Raw genomic sequence first — 6,365 nt, 5'->3', positions numbered from 1 at the left:
AGCAAGCCCCGCCAAGAGAATCAACAGTAACAGGAGAATCAAAAAACAAATTTTTGCTCTTCAGATCTCCTTTTTATGCTGTTGGCAACAATCCTCAGGTGGACCATCCACACCCAGCACCACACTGGTTCATTTTAGCTGGGTGTTACCAGCTGCCCACCAGTTGTCAATTCACCACACATGTTCACTTCCACCTCATAGTCTTTTCAACATGTAAGCTACCTAAAGCATAGAGTAACAAAAGGACACTGGTAAAAATTCAGGCACATGCTTTGCAAGGAAGTGAGGACTCAGGTAATGACTAATCAAATTAAAGATAATAAGCGGGTGATAAGAGTAGAGAATGTAGTGTAATTTAGTTCATTTATTTTTTAAAAATATCCAAAAGGACAGAGTAGCAGAAAATAGAGCCAAAGAAACTGAATTAGTAACTCAGTAATGGCTGCGAGTCACCCTAAATTTTCAGCATCTTGGGAGGAAGCCACTGTAAGTTATTCCTAATGCCTCGTATTCTGTCTAAAAAGAATCACTTGAATTTTACGTTCTATTCCATAGTGCATGCATATCCAGCAATGTTTTATTTAAAACATTTTATTAGTACATGTTTGCAATACACAAATAAATATGTCATCATATCATGGGAAATAGATACGTATACATATGCATCTTGATCCTTCTTCCCCTTCCCCTAATAACTTTTTAAAAATTTTTGTTTATTAGTACATGCTTGTGATACATAATGCTTACATTCCTGGTGAGAAGTTGGTGCATGTACATAACATACCTTAATTCCCTCTTTTCACTCCCTTTCCTTTCTCTTCCTCTGCCCTCCACCCATCCCTTTTCATTCAGAAGGAAAGGTTCGCTGTTGTGGCTAAAGGTGAGATACTAACGTAATTAGTCTTTCAGCTTCATCTAGGTTCTCTCTCTCTCTCTCTCTCTCTCTCTCTCTCTCTCTCTCTCTCTTTCTCTCTCTCCTGCCTTAGACTACAGTGTTTTAAGAAGTCAGTCATCTAGATATACAAATGACACAGTTTCACTACAGCTTTATGAACTAAATCAAGTTACCACTGAAGAATACCCACTCAGTTAATGGCATATTTGCCATTACTCAAATATGGCTGGAGACACTCCTACTATTGGGGCATAATTATAATGAAAGAACACATTTATAAAATAGCAATAGGTAGTTCATGAGATCAGTCAGAGGTCTCTGACCAACTTTCTGCTGAATTCAGTTGACACTGACAGTGTCTAAAGCCCATCTGCATACCTCTCATAAGCACTGCGTGTCAGAAGAATGGCCTGTACCTTCGGGCACCCCAGGCTAGTCAAGGATCCTTAACCATGCTTAACCTGTAAGGGGCCCTCCTCTTGTTTCCAGAAGGTTTCTATATTTTGATAAATAATTCCTTTGTTTTAACAGATCTGTTCAACTCTCACCTGCCTGTCAATATGTGAATGTCACTTGTTTTGTACCTCCCACTCCTAAATGCTGTATAAACTGAGCTCTCTGTAAACTCAGGGTTGTTGCCTTTGAGGAATGATCCCACAACAGTCCACCCAGCGGCGTGGAGATTCAGCATTTCACCTGTGTAAAGATTAAATGCTGCCTTCTTATTACTTCAATGTGAAAAGCCTTCCTTTTGGTGCCACCAGGGAATTTTCCCACAATGCTACAACAGAGATACAGTACTTCAGAGCTGGCAAGATGAGATGCAAAGTGATACTCATGTTCTCTCTTGGGCATTTCCATTTCTTCCTAAGCATTGCTACAATTTTTATTGCTATGGTAGGTACTATGTATTTAAAATATTACACTAAGATCACCGGATAGACTCATGTTACAGAATAGAATAAATAGTCCAATAAATGTAAACAACTTACAAATGACATAAGTTTATGAATAGGTAGTTGGAAATCTGCTTCCTGAGTTTGTGTTCTCTAATCTAAACCCTTGGTGGGAAACACACATACACACACACAAAAGGTGCAAAAAATCAAGTCTAGCTCTCAGATTTCTTTCCCCAAGACTTTTTTCCAATATTCTTAACCAAAGTCACATCAAACTGTTTTTAAAAATGCCACTTTTTGGGATTACTCACACAGGCAAGTCATGCTGCTTCTGCCTGTATTTTCTCCAGTGCAGAAACCCAGATTTTTAATATTGTCATATCCTCTCCCGAAAAGCCCCAGGAAACCTCCTTTCATCTCTGTACAGTTGATTTCAGCAAGTTTTGAGCAAACAATCCTAATAAAATAATTCACCAATGGTCTAAGTGCCAGAGGACCCTCTTGACAATGGTTGCTCAGAAATTGCCCCTAATGTTATAAAACAGTATTTAAAAACATCAGCCACAGAGTAAGAGTAAGTTCAAAGAGACATGAGGTTTACAGCAAAGTACCTCAGAACTCATGTTGCAGGAGCAACATGGCGACGTCCATAGGTGGCTAGCTTTGGTACCCGGTAGTGTTTGGTGAGCCTGACTTGAGCAATATCCCTGTGAAGCTTTCCGCGACTGTCAGTTTAAAGAATCGTGTACTAAGAAGTAGACAGCTTTAGTGACTGGTCGTCCTCTCGTTTTGGGGACTAAGAAGCAGAGTCCACACCAGTGACCAGGATGAGCAACATCTACATCCAGGAACCTCCCACCAATGGGAAGGTTTTATTGAAAACAACTGCTGGAGATATTGACATAGAGTTGTGGTCAAAAAAAGCTCCTAAAGCTTGCAGAAATTTCGTCCAGCTGTGTTTGGAAGCTTATTATGACAACACCATTTTTCATACAGTTGTTTCTGGTTTTATAGTTCAAGGAGGAGATCCTACTGGCACTGGGACTGGTGGGGAATCCATATATGGAGCCCCGTTTAAGGATGAATTTCACTCACGGTTGCGTTTTAATTGGAGAGGACTGGTTGCCATGGCAAATGGTGGTCCTCATGATAATGGCAGCCAGTTTTTCTTTACCCTTGGTCCAGCAGATGAACTTAACAATAAGCACACCATCTTTGGAAAGGTTACTGGGGATACAGTATACAATATGCTCTGACTAACAGAAGTAGACATTGATGATGAAGAAAGACCAAGAAATCCACATAAAATCAAAAGTTGTGAGGTCCTGTTTAACCCTTTTGATGACATAATTCCAAGGGAAATTAAAAAGCCCAAAAAAGAGAAGCCAGAAGAGGAAGTAAAGAAATTGAAACCCAAAGGCACACAAAATTTTAGTTTATTTTTATTTGGAGAAGAAGCTGAAGAAGAAGAAGAAGAAAATCGAGTCAGTCAGAGTATGAAAGGAAAAAGCAAAAGCAGCCATGATCTGCTTACGGATGACCCACACCTGAGTTCTGTTCCAGCTGTTGAAAGTGAAAAAGGGGATGCAAGAAGAGATTTAGATGATGGTGCAGAAGATGAAGGCACAGAGCCTGATGAATACATTGATGCTGCTGAACAGAACCCAGTAAGAGAAAGAATTACAAAAAAATTTTAAAAAGATGCGGGTGCAAATGTGAAGTCTACTGGAGAGGGAGAAACAGAGAATAAATCAGTCAGCCGCAGTGAAGAGCTCAGAAAAGAAGCAAGACAATTGAAGCGGGAACTCTTAGCAGCAAAACAAACAAACAAAAAAATTAGCAAATGCAGAGAAAAGAAAGGAAGGAAAAGAAGGCACTCCAGATGGTGCTATTGCAGAATACAGAAGAGAAAAACAAAAGTATGAAGCTTTGAGGAAGCAACAGGCAAAGAAGGGAACTTCCTGAGAAGACCAGACTCTTGCACTGCTAAACCAGTTTAAATCTAAACTCACTCAAGCAATTGCTGAAACTCCTGAAAATGAAATTTCTGAAACAGAAATCGAAGATGATGAAGGATGGATGTCACATGCACTTCAGTTTGAAGATAAAAGCAGAAAGGTGAAAGATGCAAGCATGCAGGACTCAGACACATTTGAAATCTATGATCCTCGGAATCCAGTGAATAAAAGAAGAAGAGAAGAAAGCAAAAAACTAATGAGAGAGAAGAAAGAAAGGAGATAAAAAATGGTAGTAATGACAACCAGAACATCCTGGAAATGTGCCTGCAGTAAATGGCCTTGTAACAGCCATTGTTCTAATAACATCATTTAGGGGTGTAAAAAGTATTTTTGAACCTGTTGTCTTGTTTTGTAAATTGTGGAATGATACCAGCAAACGCTTTTGGTTACTGGTACATGCTTTTTACCTAACTGACCTTTTATATTGCTAAATTTGGCATAAAATCAGTTTCCTTCCAGTCTACATGTTAACGATTTACAGACTGTTCAAGCATGTTTGTGGCTTTTTTCTTTAAAATATCTGAAAACTTCATTTTCAAGATTTTTTATAAGAGGTGCTCGCAGAAAAAATATTCAAGGGAAAGTTCCCTGGCACTAACTTTGGAACATAGTAAAAAAGTATAAAATAAAAATATAATGAAAGCAGATAAATAAATAAATAAATAAAACAGTATTAAAAAACATCAGCCACAGAGTAAGAGTAAGTTCAAAGAGACATGAGGTTTACAGCAAAGTACCTCAGAACTCAGTCAAACCAAATGATCCCCAGTAGTTAAAGCCTGGCAATTAGTATGTTTGAAGGGTGGCATAGATAGTGGCAGCAACACAGCAAAAACACAAAGGGTTAACAGAAAATTGTTGGTGGCAGACTGTCGATGTCCGCTCCCGGCCGGCAGGAAGGATACACGACAAAGTCTGGTAGTGGACAACCTTTTCTTTTTATTTTCCTTCTCCGTACAGCCTGCCCTGGGTTCTCCCAGCTGAAGCCTCCTCTGGTCCGCTCCCCGCGGCTCCTTTTGTGCTTCAGTCTGCCCCAAAGCCTCTACCGGTCCGCTCTCCACGGCTCCTTTTGGGCTTTTACTTCTGGGCTTCTACCTGGCTTCTTCTTCCGCCCAGGGGTGGCACCGGTATATATACGGGTACAGTGTCCAATCATGTTAAAGTAAGCAAGGCAAGCTGATTGGCTAACATCATCAGTTGCCAGGCAGACTATATTGTTGAGCGGGTTGTTTACGCGGTAAGCAGGAAACTAACATATTCGATGGGAGGGGTAATCTACCTCAGGCTTTGCTCTTTACCACAGGCCGCACGTCCGCCGCGCAAGGCGAGCTATCACAGATGCGGCTCCCAACATCTCCCCCTATTTTATTTTTTATGAACGTGCGCATCGTAGCCCTTCCTGGACTGGGTGCAGAGGCTTATGCCCTATGTGTAGGTCCACCGTAGGTCCTTGGCTTAGACCCTGGTTGGCCATGCCATGGTCTGCCAAGGCCCTGAGGCCCTCGTCCTTTTTCTAGGGCCAGGCACAAACTGGACGGAACCTGGATGCACACAAGCTTGCACTCATTTCCTCTCCGTAAAGAAATCCCCTCGGAGAGAAATTTAGACCTGGGCAGCATCTAACAGTCCAGCGGCTTACGTGCAGGATGGGGTAGGGCCTGGCTTAGGTCGAGTCGTGCTGGGGAGGCACGCTCTTACCCGTCATTGACTCACCTACCCTGCTGTGTATTGTCACCTTATGGAGGAGAATGAGGGATGCCCGCCATATCTAGACTCGGTCGTGGGCCAATTGAGCAAGCCATGCATATGCCTGAGGATCTTCTTGTCCATTTCGGGCTACCGCTATTTCTATTCATCTTATTGGTTGGTCTGTGATGGATCTCCAGTAGGGCAGGTCTGATCTTCAGTCGAGGGCTTTGTTGCCCGTGTCAGTCTCTCCGGTATCCACAGTGGTTCTCGTCCCGGTTCCTGTGGGAAAACACAAACCGCGCCTCGGTTCCAGCTGACCACTGGATCCGGGCCCATCCATTGTCCTGTCAGGACATCTTTCCACTTCACCCACCCTTTATGGTTGGGGGAAGGGTTGCAGTGCTCCACAGCTGGGGAGCGATTATCATTATTTAAATTTAAAAAATTGTGTGTGAATAGTGCCATGGATAATCGTGCCTTTGGGGCCAGGCCTTGGCCTACTCCCCCTTTTTGTTTTTGTAAAATTTCTTTGAGGCTTCTATGAGCCCTCTCAATGATTCCTTGACCTTGGGGATTGTATGGGATACCATGTTTTAATTGAACCTCCATCATTTTGCAGAACTCATTGAAGGCTTTGCCTATATAGGCTGGTCCATTATCAGTTTTTAATATTTTTGGTTTGCCCCATGCGGCCCAAGCTGCCAGGCAATGATTGATCACATTAGACACTTTTTCACCTGTTTCTGCTGTTGCGAATATGACGTGAGAACAGGTGTCTGTGGAAACATGAACATATTTAAGAGTCCCAAACTCCTGTATATGTGTGATGTCCATCTGCCAAACATCACCAGGGATCAAACCTCG

The 6,365-nt window shown here is 42.0% G+C and overlaps 1 pseudogene; it reads left to right on the top strand.

Annotated features, from left to right (window-relative positions):
• The first annotated feature begins 982 nt into the window (after positions 1 to 982).
• Positions 983 to 4,472, top strand: LOC100726033 (spliceosome-associated protein CWC27 homolog; annotated as a pseudogene).
• Positions 4,473 to 6,365: the final 1,893 nt, after the last annotated feature.

This window comes from Cavia porcellus, unplaced genomic scaffold, assembly GCF_034190915.1.
Source record: "Cavia porcellus strain 051 isolate PalLab524CR breed Dunkin Hartley unplaced genomic scaffold, mCavPor4.1 scaffold_26, whole genome shotgun sequence".
NCBI classification, from domain to species: Eukaryota; Metazoa; Chordata; class Mammalia; order Rodentia; family Caviidae; genus Cavia; species Cavia porcellus.
Note: the sequence above shows the minus strand (reverse complement) of the source record. Positions and strands in the feature narration are given on the sequence as shown.